This window comes from Macrobrachium rosenbergii, chromosome 13 (genome assembly GCF_040412425.1).
Source record: "Macrobrachium rosenbergii isolate ZJJX-2024 chromosome 13, ASM4041242v1, whole genome shotgun sequence".
Lineage (NCBI taxonomy): Eukaryota > Metazoa > Arthropoda > Malacostraca > Decapoda > Palaemonidae > Macrobrachium > Macrobrachium rosenbergii.
In genome coordinates, this window is record NC_089753.1 from 18,137,976 (window position 1) to 18,152,744 (window position 14,769).

At 37.1% G+C, this 14,769-nt stretch overlaps 1 protein-coding gene across 3 annotated transcripts in view; it reads right to left on the bottom strand.

The window, feature by feature from the left end:
- LOC136844942 (glutamic acid-rich protein-like) overlaps positions 1–4,173 on the bottom strand; it is a 102,417-nt gene extending 98,244 nt beyond the window's left edge. For 2 of the 3 annotated variants that reach the window (XM_067114347.1, XM_067114346.1), the window contains exon 1: positions 4,047–4,173. The gene's annotated coding sequence lies outside the window, so the exon portion shown is untranslated. The remainder of the gene's footprint in view (positions 1–4,046) is intronic. The other variant, XM_067114348.1, reaches the window with a different exon arrangement.
- Positions 4,174–14,769: the final 10,596 nt, after the last annotated feature.

Below are 14,769 nucleotides of genomic sequence, written 5' to 3' on the forward strand. Positions count from 1 at the left end.
ACTGCACTTCCATTGTGTGGTATGTTCAGCAGATCCACAATAAGCACATACCAGATCATTTCTACAATTTTTCTTTGTGTGCCCATATTTATTGCAATTTTGATACTGTAGTGGCTTCGGGACATTGGGTCTTAACTCTTTGTTTTGGCCTGAAATGTTTATTTTTTGAGGTAGATCTTCACCCTCAAATCTTATTTTTGCTACGTTTAATATCTGTTTACAGTATTGCTTTCTTTACTTGACATAACATATACTTCACAATCCTGGACCTTGGGGTCTCCTTTTTTTTTTTTTTGAGTCTAATAGCATTTTCTTTTCGATTGGTTCGTTGTTATATTTTCAGGAAGTGCAATGGTACCCTGAATGCTATTCATAGTATCATGCTTTTCCACTTCTACATTAATATTATCTATATTTTTCAAGGACAAATAGTCTTTGGACTGACGTTTTGTTGTGGCTTCTATAAGCCAAGTCTTCTGCTTTGTTTGTCTGAATGACATTCTGTCGTTGGATGCCTATTTAATAAAAATGTTCTAATTTTAAAGCTGAAATATTTTGGTCAGCTTCCATGGTTAGAAACCTTGACCAACTTCCACTCCCAAAGAGGGAGCTGAAGCGAGTCAAAGTTGGGTCATGATGGTACTTAGGTTTTTTGGGTCTAGTAAATGGTGTTAATGTTTTAATTCCACTCTGACTTTTGCGATTTGAGCTTTCCTTAGAATAGTCCATATCCAAGCCAGAAGTCGTAGGGATGTGGGATATGTTCGCCATATAACAAATAATATAAATTTTGTCCAGGATGAGGTCCCTCTCACCTGGGAGGCCCAACTGTGGGAGGAGCAATACTGATAACCACAGTGGTAATTGCCCTGAGATTCTCACCTGGATATACACCATACCCACAGTGCCTTAAGGGTTGTCAGTCCAGTAATAAAGTAGTGTAATTTACTGTAAGAACCACTGGTTCAGTCAGCATTTGGCCAATTTTGCTTTGCATATGTGAGTCTGGAAAGATGCCAGCTAGCCATTATCTAATCCAAATGTCCATTTTTTTCCTTTGTAATTCCGAGGTCTTGGATTTTTAACAGGCTCTATTTGGTAACTTAGCGCCTGCCAAAATTGGAGCATGGATCTGACCGAGCGGTGACCCAAGGTCGTCCCACTCTCCACTGGACTGCCCTCTCGTACAGAACTGCTTCTGTGCCCCTCCTCTCAGCAAGACTGAGACAAAGATGATGCAGAAAGATTAAATCTATAAGCAACAAGGGGCAGTGGAAACCGAGAGAGGATGGCAAATCTACCTATAACCTGCAGCTTGGAGTAAGGATCTATGCTTCTAGTGCAAAGCACTAGCATTTACCAAACCAGATAAGAGTTTGTCAGAATCCATCGGTCTCCATGCCCCCAGCCCTTTGTTTCATCTCGAATGCCTTCTAATTACCGCACTGCAACACTCCCCTGAGCTAGTAATTTCCTTTCAACTTCCCTCCTTGGCATTGGCTAATCGCTGGAGTAACGTAATACATGTTTTGAGAGAAGATTTGTGATTCATTATTGTTTAAGACCCAGCCGCCATCTTGAAGGGTGTTGGGACTATCTAACTTTATCAAGAATATCCATCGCATCCCTAGTCTATCAGTCGCCTAGGGCCATCTAAAGCCTTTGTCCTACTGTGCATGACCCTAATCGCAATTAATCTCTGCATACCTCCCTGTGCAAGAGTGTGTTTTGGTAGCTGTTCTCCGTCACGCTGTTCCAACCTTGTGCAAGTAACTCAAGCCCTCTCAATGGGGCCTAAGAACCATGCCTCACCCAGGATAATTGCAAATTTGTCCCCTTGATTGTTTTGATTTATGTTAGCGTAAATAAAGTTAATTGTTCCTCAAGTCTCTTTTATGCCTCAGTAAAGTAGCTTAAGCTCACCCTCTTCCTTTGTTTTTGCTTATGAATATTGACATGGTGCCACTAAGTCCTTTATAAACTGACTGCCAGTAAATTGAGTTTATTAGAGCCATCAATACTCATAACAAACCCTATTCATTCAAATACGCATAGAATAATACCACAGGGGCCACTGACTTGAAATTGAAGCTTCCAAAGAATATGGTGTTCACTTGAAAGAAGTAACGGAAAGTAATGGGAAATACAGATATCAGTTATTAGAAAAGAAAAAATAAATTGACAATAAATAATTAGATAAAAGCATACCAGTGATGACGCCTACCTCACCGAGGAACATCATATTGTATTACAAAGTTGCATATCACAGCCAGTTCAAGGATGAGGTCATGGCCATGAAGAGGATGGCTGCCAGCAGTGTGACACGAATCCTGATGAGAGTATTTCCTTACGTGTCTACTGCCGCCCAAACCTAGTCAGCACCCTTGTAACAAAAAACACGGCTCTCCCGTAGAGAGATGGAGTCGACCAATGTAGTATACAAATTTAAATGTACCAGAGGGACATGTCAAGGCCTCAGCAATTACTACACAAGTCGCACCACTACCACTCTATGCGGTTAACTGCAAGCTCACTGCAACCACCATTAGAACTATCAAAAAGCACAGAGATCTTGCATAAAGAAAATTGGCTCCACAGATTGCAAATAGAAGCAGCTGTGAGTACAAATCAACAATGGCCTGTGTCAACCATACAGAGGAACACGGACTTCATCCTCCCTTCTTCAAGGAAACCACGGGACACCAATGAGAGTCGAAAGGACATGACTGACACAACACCCCTGGACACGACTACTGACAACGAAGCAAATTGAGACTATCGGCCAGACACAGGAATCACACCCTTGTCCACACCCTTTCCTGCAAGCTGTGGCATAGGACACATCCTACGGGACACCAGAAACGCCCATGCCGCCACCGAGACCACCAGTGAGAGAATGACATGCCAACCAACAGAAATTCAGCACCCCAACGACGTCATATTTAAAATTTAAAAGCCTGCATCCAGTAATAAAAACCTTGTATGTCAATTTGTAATTTAGTCCTGAAGACTGCCAATGAGCAAGGAAACGGTCCATCAATTAGAATACGTAAATGGAAAGAATCTTGAATAATTTTTCCTTATTCCTGAGAAGCTTGCTTGAAGAGACACTGAAGTATACACTGTTTCAAATTCTTGAAAAAAGGTATCTGCAACAACGCCACTAACGTCAAGAGAAACAGATAAAAATGTAAGTATATTATTAAAATACAAGGAGTATTGTTTTAGGGTAGTAATGTGTTGCATCTTTGCTTGAACTTTTGAAGTTTCAATTGCACAACATCCTCAGGAGACTGTTCCACAGTCCAACAGTATAAGAAATAAAGGGCTTATGGAACTGAGGAGTTTGACAAGCAAGGCACATTTATTGCATACTGGTGCTGCTGTTTAGCAAATCTGGTTGCTTCTGGCATGAAAAGAGGATCAGGGATCAACTATGAATATGAAAGATCTCTGTTACAGTAATACTCATGAAAAATTGACAAAAGAAACCATCTGTTCATGCTCCAAGTCATAACTGATAATGTTAGGAAACAGAAACCTACAACCACAAACCACTCTATATAAAAAAGATAAATCTCAAGGCATTAGAATTAAGCAATACCAAAAATTCAATAAGAAAAAAGGGCAATAATACCAGATAAAACTAACATACACTTCATTTCTTTGAAATACGAAAAGGAAAAATAAATATAATTTTTATTAACCAAATTATTTCAGAACAAACATGCATAAGCACTTCTTTCACAATTTACACAAGACGGATAAAAATACACTTCCATGGTGTTTTCTTCATAATTCACATTACTCTTAAGAACTTGTAAAAACAATGTTTTGTACTAGCTCCTGCCATTCTAGCAAAGTTTTTTGGGTTCTAATCTAACCACCTAAGAACTTGAAAATTTGACAAAAATTTCCAAGTCTTAAGAAAAATTGCTCTCAAGAAACTTCAGTAAATGGTTTGGTTACTGCCATACGAAGGTTCATTATCTGGTCCTACATACTGCTCCTTTTACCGCTACAAAATCCAAAATCATAATACATACCTGTACCTATGAAGGTTCAGGCACCTACGTCGATCTCCAGCATCATGGAAGTTAGGACAGAGATCTTTCGCTTTACATCCATCTCCATATCTACATAAGCGTGTCTTGAATGTGTAAACATTCATCTCTGTAATTAAACATTATAACAAACTGATAATGACAAAAAAGTTGGAGTAAAATAAGCTGGCATAGAAAAATGTTGTGATACTTGTGAAACAGACTTTATTTAAAATCAAAATCAATAAAAATGGATGAATACATGTCAATATATCACTAGAGAACAATTGAAAACTCACTGTTATTTATCTCTTCTTTCAAGACATCTCCAATTTTTTTCATCAACTTTGACAGAGGTTCCTCAATCTTAGCTTCTGCTTCCTTGAGAGCTTTAGTGGTAGGTTTTATTTCTGCAGAAACCAAAATTGGAATTAAGAGGATCTTAATAAATACAAATATTTTCACAACAAACCCATCAACTACATTATCCCCACATAACTTCAGTGTGCAATGATTCCCAGACTCTGAGTCTTACTCACAAAAGCACCACCTTGGTCCCATTCATGTAGACTGAGTTTGCAACTGCAAGATTAGTTGAGATGGGAGATGGGTGCCACAAATATGACTAATGGGTTTGTATGAAAACTTCATACTATACAAATTTTACTCATAAAGGTCCTCATTATATTATACCATAATTACTATTTACGTGGAGAGTAAGTCACATTAAGTCCCAGGTTGCTTTCAAGATCCTTACTATATTTAGCTCATAAAACTAAGCAACTATAACAGGGCATGAGCACTTTAAATAATTTCATAAGGAAATAAGAAGCAAACCAACTAGCAACTGAGGCCTAGGAGGTACGAAAATCTAGATGGCTCTCTGAAAATAATAGGGTATAAAGATGTGGAAGAAAACATTAGGCTCATGACAATTACTGATTCAATAAATCAAAGGCAACGTGTTACGACAGTGCCTACAATACTGGCATTTGAGAGGTAAATAATCAATAGCTGATGAATACAGGAAAAGCCCATCCTCTAAGTCCACTTCCTTTGATGTTCTGTCTGACACATGCTACAGGTCTGATCCCATGGGGAATGGCAAAAATGACGATCTGAGGATAAGGAGCTCCCTGTGCCGTTGGTCGAGGTTAGGTCAGAGATGAAAAATGGAGCTGTGAAAACATCTTCACTTAGAGAATCAAGTATGTTTGTCTGCCCAACAAAGGACTAGTGTTGGACCACCCAGTACAAGAATATTATAGTCATTTCTGGGATAGAATCACCTATAAAAAAATCTACCATCAGTGTGATGGCTGTGAAACCTACATACTGTACTTAGGAGACATAAGGTTCACTGTCATCAAGGAAAATGGTGACTTTCTTGAACAGTAAAGCCCTGCATCATGTTTATGGACTGCTTAAGAATGGTAAACCTTCAGTTGTAGCCGGGGAGAGAAGGGATGGCATCTATATATAGGTATGCCAGGGAATCCCCCCCCTCCACATCTACAAACATCATTGTAAACTGTTTGGTTGCCCTGCACATGAGCCTATCTCTATGTCAACATAGATGAATTCAGTGACGTTTATGTTTGTTTGGTTTGTTTGCTGGACAGAAGAACCTTCTTCCCTGATTACTTTGTAACCAGCATAAGGAAGAATGAGGAAGAATATCACCAACTGGAGAGAAGAATAGAAGAATATCACTAACTAGAAGAGAATTCAGTCATGGCCCATTTCAAACAGCACTCTGAGATGGCCATACATGGACCCATGTTCATGTTGTTACTTTTTTATTTTAATATGGAATGTTATTTTTTATGAATGGTTAGTACTAATGGAGACTCATTGCAAGTGGAACTTGCTGTGCAGTCTGGTGTAGCAGTGCTTGTGTCCAAGCTTGAGTGTTTCTTTTCAGAAGCAATCCTTCAATTATGCAGATTAACAGAGCCAAGGGGCCATCCCATAACAGTGAAATCTGGATTAAGGGCAAGTAAAAAAATCTAGGCATGTTCAAGGGAAGCCCCATACCTTTCTTTACTTAACCTTGTTAATACCAACTGTAAACACTCAAGATGCTAATAAACAACAACCATCACATTTTAAACTGAAAACTTTATGCAAAAGGCAATTATCTACTTTTTTCCCCATATTTGCAGCATAATATACAGGTGTTATCCTACTTACGATGGGGTTAGGTTCCAAAAAACACATCGTTTGTTGTGAAAAACTTTTCTCGAATATAGCCTAGCCTACACTAGGGTACTCAGTACCATGTATACATATATGGTAGCCTAGCCTACACTATAAAGTATACACATATACAGTATGGTAATTATTAATATCAGCTGCTTCTGGAGGTTCATGCAGACTGACTTATGATAGTTCAGTACAAAGAGAAATTGAGTAACAAACAAGGCTTAGCCTACACTATGATATATTGTACTGTATACATATGTGGTAGCCTAGCCTACATTATGCTATAGTCTATACTCACATATTAATCAACATAACAAATATACATCTTTTCCATCCATCCTTGAAAAAGTTATGCTTTACTTCACTATATCCAATAATATTGTATATATTCTCATACTGCTTTTGGATTATTGTAAATTGCAATCATAGCGATCAATGTTTTGGTTTGGAAATCGATTACACGGTAAGTTTATTTCGCCGTATTTAACTCAGTTCAGAGCACTTTTCTTGCTTCTAGTTTGCATAAATGAATCTCTAGATACTTTATTTATTAGGGACATGGTTATTTTTCATTATACAAAGTGTTTTTAAGTCGAAATATAACTTAAATATGTCTCATTGTGAAATTAATTTAGCTATTTTTTTCGTCAATGACTTTGGCCGCTTGGGGGCGTTTGTTTTGTGTAAAAAAAAATCATGATACTGCTCGTTATTTTCACTTGATTTCATCATAATGCGAGCTTTACGTATTTAACTTTTATCCGCGTGAAAACAGCAGTAATATGTGTTCTTTCATGCCCAGTAGTGATTAAAATACTTTCTCTCCAATTTTATTTACGGTCAAGTTTCATCCATGTTGCTGATGAACGATAATTTATAGTCATTAGCAGCTTGAACACTGTTTTCTCAGCTTCAGCTACAACTTACATCTTAAATTTAGCAGTGTATTTCCTTGCCGATCTTTTATCCATACCGAATAAGGGTATAATGTAAAAATATATCAGTCCTATTGTACTTAACGTCATTTGTAACTAACTACAGCAATTGTTTACCATCGTATGATGGTTGAAATACAAGCAAAACGGCTGTTATACGATTTGGTTATTAGCAAAACAACAGTTTCTCATTCGGTTGCTTATGGCTGTACGCATTTACGGAAGAGTATAACGTTACTAACAATACTTTTATCATTCTTTTTTACTTTTTTAACTAGAAGGGATAAAGAGATGGAGGAAAAGAAGTTGGTCTACTAATTTGGTCTCTCTCGCTGCCTGATCGTACGCTGCTGCCTGCACCCAAGGGAAATTTAAAAATATTTTCTAAGTATTGTCGTATCAGTATAATTGCTAACTCCATCACAAAATCGAATTATCATAAAGCGAATTACTGTAACTCGAGCACTACCTGTACTGCATACCTACACTTTTAAAATTCTCTATCTCTCTCTCTCTTACTGAGTATCGTTAGGGTACTTCAATTTTTAAAGACAGCCTTGTAAGCTGTGAAATACAGTAATGAATGCAACAATACAAGTAGACATGACAGAATACTAAAATAATACCGTATACAGACATTTCTCAACTTATGAACGTTCAGAGATACGAACCGCGATCATAAATTAAAATTTGTTCTGACCCTGATAAACCGCCTACCGACACTGATAAACCTCTTAACGGTGCCAAAAATTGCTTACTGGCACCGAAAATCTGGTTAACGACGTCATTAGCCAAGCGTCACAAAACCGAAACTCCGTTAACTGATGCCGCCGATAAGCGAGGACTGCCTGTACTGTATATTTCCTTACTGATCTTTTCTCCATAGTGAATAAGGGTATAACGTAAAAATATATCAGTCCTATTCTACTTAGCCTTATTTGTAACACAACTATGCTAATTGTACGATGGTTGAATTGGCAAAATAGATTCCATTTGCTATTTTCACTTGATATAATAAGAGATTTATTTATTGTTTATCAGCATGAAAGTACAGTAGCCTTTACTAACCAGCATTCTTATATATACAAATTATTTTCGTTTTTTATTTTACTCGAAATATGACCAAAATATGTCTCGAAAGGTCGCATAAAAATGGTGAGTATCATCTATTTTATGACAAAAGAAAATGGAATAAAGAAAACATAATAAAGGAAATGTACATCAATACCGCAAGACATAAAAATAGGGATGAATATTCTAAAACATCTCCATGTGTTTGAAGGAGTATTTTTGCCATATTTTGCGCTAAAACTGCTGTATTTCAAGGAAATTATGCTACCTGCACCAACTTTAATTACTAAAGAATAACTCTATACCAATTATAAGGTGAAAAATGCATGAAATACAGTCAAATAAGGCAAAAACAGCATACCATTTCAGGAGGAGAGCATTTATTAGCAATTTTAGTGACTAGTTCCAAACTTACGCGAATCCTCCTCTAATGTGATGGGATCTGGAACCTAACCTTGTGGATATTCGAGGTACTACTGTACAGGAGTGTCTGTATTTATTGATTTTCTACAAAGTAGGTTTATAACTTTTTTTCGCACAGTATTTTGTTTTCTACAAATCCTATAAACATCTAATCCAAATCCTTATATGTAAGTATGCAGGCAATTATACATACAGCACTACTGTTATTTGTTAAGCGAGGCATACAAAATTCTATGAAATCCTTACTCCAAAATACCTCAAATAAGCAGCACAAGCTTAGGCTATTGAAATTACTGGTTGATACCTGAGGCAAATAAGTAATGCATTACACTAACACATTTACATTAATGCACTTTTGCTAAGGTACATTAACTTTTTCAACACTTGGAGAAATTATACATAATGCAAGAAAGAAAGGAGTAATCAGATAGGTACAGTATTCATATGACATTTACAGAACTGAAATTTACATGTATTCTATCAGATCTAAAACCTGATAATCATGATGACACGATATCGGCTCGAGGGATTAGAAGTAGCCAATAACAAAGCTTGTAGCAACCCCCCCTCTCTCCGTGACAATACATTGTTGGCTGGAATGACTGACAGCAGCCAATAGCAACTTGTAACAACCCCCTCCTCCCCTCGCTCTCCTTGACGACATGCTATTGGCAGGAAGGGTGGGATTTTAACCAACCACAAAGCTTGTACCTTACAGGCTTTGCATACATTAAATTTATATGATAAATAAATGACTTACCTAATAATAAGTGCTAATTTTCAAATATCAATAAGATTAAATAATATTAATAATATACTGTAATTAACATTTATGCATTTTTAAAGTAAATTATTTCAATTTTTAAACAAAGAAATAAATGTCACACCCTGTCTTTTGCCTAAAGCTTTGAAGCTATGGGGGAGGGTAGAACTGTCAAGTGTCATATTACTTGACATTTCTGACCAAGGGTAGAAGATAAATCTCTCTCTCTCTCTCTCTCTCTCTCTCTCTCTCTCTCTCTCTCTCTCTCTCTCTCTCTCTCTCTCTCTCTCTCTCTCTCTCTCATGCCAAAAGGTAGAATGAGAAATGGATAGATATATATATATATAGATACTTAGTTCAGCCCTTCACTCTCTCAGGAAAAGATACTGCTAATTTGAGTCTCTTTACCTATGCACACTGTTTGTGTGTGTGTGTGTGTATGTTTGTATTCATAGTGTTTTAAAAATGTGTAGTAAAGGTAGTAGTACATCTCTGGAAGACAAAAAAAAAAAAAAAAAATTTTGTTGTCAGTCGCAGTAAAGAGAAATGGATTAATATTCTTCAAGAGATTAAAGAGATAAACCCCTCTCTCTCTCTCTTTTGCCCATGCCAGCACAAGAATGGCTGAATGTGAGTCGTAGTGGTAATTCCCCCTCTCTCTCTCTCTCTCTCTCTCTCTCTCTCTCTCTCTCTCTGGCTGGAAAAGGGTACTAATGTTTAAGATGACTTTGAAATGATGTTGATAATATAATTTCAAAGATTAATACAGCAGTAATAGGATAATAATTTAAGCGCTATTTGATGTAGGATGACACAAAGTAAAAATGGGGGAGCACTACAGTTCTGTGAAATTCCAAGTCTTATTCTGGTAGATAAGCAGTGAGGCAGTCTCTCTCTCTCTCTCTCTCTCTCTCTCTCTCTCTCTCTCTCTCTCTCTCTCTCTCTCTCTCTCTCTCCCTGGCTTCAAAACAGTAGAATGGTAAAATTTTGGAGGGTTTTTTATGAAAGACTCAATAAAAATGCAGGTTACGTCATTTTCAAGATACCCAAAGGATACTCAAAGGATTAAAAGTAAGGTTTTCTTATGATTTTTGACAATTATTTCGGTTTAAACGCGACGTCAGAATGGAAATCCCATCGTAAACGACGTGGCGTCAAATCATTTATAACTAACTAAGAACGGAACCCCCATCGTAAACGATGCGGCGTCAGAACGGAATCCCTATCGTAAACCGGAGACTGCCTGTATATACGTACGTACTTCTAACCCTTCCAGCCAATAACAGAGAGAGAGAGAGTATATCTTTCTACCAACCACTCTCCCTTTCTATCCATCTATCTACATATCTATCTATTCACCTCTCACTTTGAGAGAGAGAGAGAGAGAGAGAGAGAGAGAGAGAGAGAGAGAGAGAGAGAGAGAGAGAGAGAGAGAGAGAGAGATATTTTTTAGTATCCTTTGTAGCAGTATTTCGACCGCCATATTTGATCGTGAGCGGGCATGTCAATATGTCAAGATAATTGACAGTTAGATTACACCTCCCCTGCTCCAAGCTTCGGAAAAGACTGGGAATCAATATGCTTTCTTTTAAAAGTTTAAATAATGTACGATAGAAATGCATAAATGTTGTAATTATAGCATGGAAAATATGAAAAATTAATAACAAAGTAACCACACGTTTATCTATAAAACTACAGTGTACAAAACAAATACAGTAAATATAGATGTTACATATGCTTAAAAAATCTATCACAGTGAGAGAGAGAGAGACCGCCAGGTGCTAACCCTTTTTTTTTTAAGATGACAATTATGTCTCCATCCCTCCCCCTAATTCAGATACAGAAAAAGATCAGGAATTGAACTAAAATCTCACTAATTTACTATATTTTCTTAAAGGAATTTATATTTTGCTGTGTTTACATTAATATTAATAACTGAAAATTAGTAAATCATTTATTTATCATACAAAAAAACAAGTAACATACTGTATTACATGACTATTTATCACATCACCGTGATTCATATACAATCAGAAAGCTACAAAATATCAATTCACTCTACCTCAGGGAATTTTTTAAGTTGATAATAAGAGAGAGAGAGAGGAGAGAGCCACAAGAGAGAGTGAATAGAGAGAGAGAGAGAGATCCACCCACCTCTGAGAGAGAGAGAGATCACATCACCGTGATTCATATACAAGAGAGAGCGAGAGAGAGAGAAAAATTATTTTATATATGTTACGAAGGTAAATTTTTTTAATGTCCATTATCAACCAGCGACGGACGAGAATTAATGTATAAGTGAATAACATCTCCATCAACTCACCCGTCGAACTCAGGTGTTTTTGCGTTTTGGAGGCGATATCCACCCACCTCTGCCATGTTGACCGTGTGTTTTCATATTTGAAAATTCAGTATTCATATACAATCACAAACGTCCTTTTATTTTACTCGGAAATAATATATAAATGTTACGAAGGAATTTTAAGTTGATATAAGTCCACCGTCCGTGGGATCAGACCAGCGTGATGAGGACAGTACAGTGGACCACTGAATAACATCTCCGTCAACTCACCCGTCGAACTCAGGTGTTTTTTGGAGGCGATATCCACCCCACCTCTGCCATGTTGATGGTCGTTTGTCATTCGTAGCCATATTTGACTATTTATCACATCACGTGATTCATATACAATCAGAAATGGCAAACGCCCTTAATATCCACCACTTTCGGACTGGAGATGTTATTCACTTATACCTCTTTGAAAAGATTTGTCGTCGCTGGTTTTGCGGTGGTCAACTTTAAAATTCCCTTTCATACAGAAATAGTAGTCATAATACTTTGGTAAAGCATAAATTACTGTATTTTCACGTTACATTTATTTTCGTCACTGACTAAATGCTAACTTTTCTCATCATACTATCAAAATAGGAATTACTTTTATTATTTAATGTTATTATTTAATGTTACTACAATTAATATTAATATTTGAAAATTAGTACTGCAAATCATTATTTTACTATAAAATGTATATGTATCTACACAATACAGAGTTTGTCACCTATTCGCGGATTTCTCTGTGGAACATATATACACATTATTTTTGAAAAGTTTGTCTTTTTGCAGTACTTTTCATACAGAAATAGTACAATATTACTGTATTTTCATATTTTCGTGACTAAATGCACTTTTTCTCATCATACTATCAAAATAGGCGGCTATAAGCGTTTTTAGAGAGGTGTCAGGTATTCGCGGATTTCAGCTATTTGCGGGGCGTAGCGGTATGCATCCCCCGCAAATACTGGGGGTCAACTTTATTTAGTCACGAAAATAATATGAAAACAGAATATTGCTCTATGAAAAAACCAGTGAATGGGTGAGTTTTCCCGCTAATAATTTATAAATAGGTTCCACAGAATATTCTGTGAATCGCCGAGTCCACAAATTGTGAGAACGCGAATCTGGGCGAGTTTACTGTAGTTTTATACGTGATGTTAAGTTTGTCATTCATTTTTTTTCATATTTTCCATTCTATAATTACAACTTTTTGCATTTCAATAACTATGAAAATACAGTAAATTTGGTAATATTTTAGCATAATTATGTGGCTTTCTCAATCTTTTTCTGGTACAATAAGCGTGAGAGGGAGATGTAGCCCTAACTGTAAATCATCTTGACATATTGACATGAAGGGTGCTGGGCAAACAGTCTCTCTCTCTCTCTCTCTCAATTTTATAAACTGTTTAGGTAAGGAATTCTCCACTTTTTTCATTTTTATAAATTATTTAGGTAAGGCTTTCATCACTCTTTTTTTCATTTTTATAAATTTTTGATTACGATGTTCCAGAGTATGGCGTTTTCCGACTTATGGCATGCTCATGGAATGGAACCCCCACCATAACCCAGGGACTGCCTGTACATGTAAGGGTTAAGTCTTGGTCTGGAGGAAAATTTCAAGTTGATAAGTCTCCTTAATACTTGGCACATTCAAACAGAATATGGGTACGAATGAGCACCTATTCTAGCCAATTTAAGAGAGTAAGACCCTCCCTACAGAACTAACAAACTCAAAAGAGACAGAACTTTGTTAATGGGTCGCTAGCATATTTTTGGCTTGGTACCCAGACATTACAAAGGGGTGAACAACCTGAGAGAAACACCCTTGAATCTTGAATAATTCCCAAAGGTCTGCTGATAAAACAAAAAAGGAGTCCCATGCTGTGGCCACAAACTTGTTGCTTGACCCAGTACTACTGGAGCAAGTCATTCTAAGGATGGCTAAGATGGACTTCACCACAGGAATGTTACATCAAAGAGCCTTGGATTCTGCAAAGGGAGCATTTTCATTAAAGTAAAAGCACATTTCAGGCTGAAAATATTCTAGTACATCCAATCAATCACCTTAGTAATGCAAGTTGTCTTGTATGGGGCATGGATGCTCAGAAGTTTCCTTGTCAGAATCTTCCACTAACTGCACTATGTCTTGTGATGCAATAAACCCTGCCCCTCCCCCTTTTTTTTAAGGGGGTTTAATTACCGGGAGTGCTTAAGTCCTAAGTTATTGAAAGTACCAAATGGTGTGGTCCTAAGCAGAGATCAATGTCAATATTCTGCCAGCCAACAATCCTTGGGCAAGGAGGACCACATGAATGCCTGGCAAAGGATGATTCATTGGAGGATAGAGCCAAAGCATTACTCAATGCTTTACACGCACAGTTTGCAACATATGAATCCCTAAGTGCAAGAACTCAAATGCCTGCTGCAGTTAAGTTGAGTGGTTAATGATGTACTGTACTTAAATGAGGTGGAGAGGGGGGAGCACCATGGCACTTCCCAGCCTTACTTCAGTTTCTCTTGTTGGTTGAATTATCCCCTAATGCCAAGGGCGTGGTTGAAACAAGCTTCAGGAAGGACCCAGGACAAGATCAACATCTGAAGAAACTTTCCATTGAAGAATACTACTGTGTAAAGTGCAGTTTTATATACTACATGGGAACAAACTCACTTCTGACTGTGGTGAGAGAAAAATACTCACTGGAAGTTCTAGGGCAATCTAACACCTTGCACTTGTATGATACTTGATACTTGTGTGAACTATTGCTAGTCCTACAGGACGTCTCTCCATTTTCTCACACGGATGGTATGTTATTCATGTTTTTAAGTCAAATCCTACCATAAAAGCACTTATCCTGAGAGACACCATATCATACTATGATTAACACTGATAATATATTAACATAAGCCTAACACTAAACCTTGACTGACAGAAGCTAATCATACAAAGCTCCTCCATTATTCTCTCAAATAAAACCTTTGAAAGGATGCATTACTCAC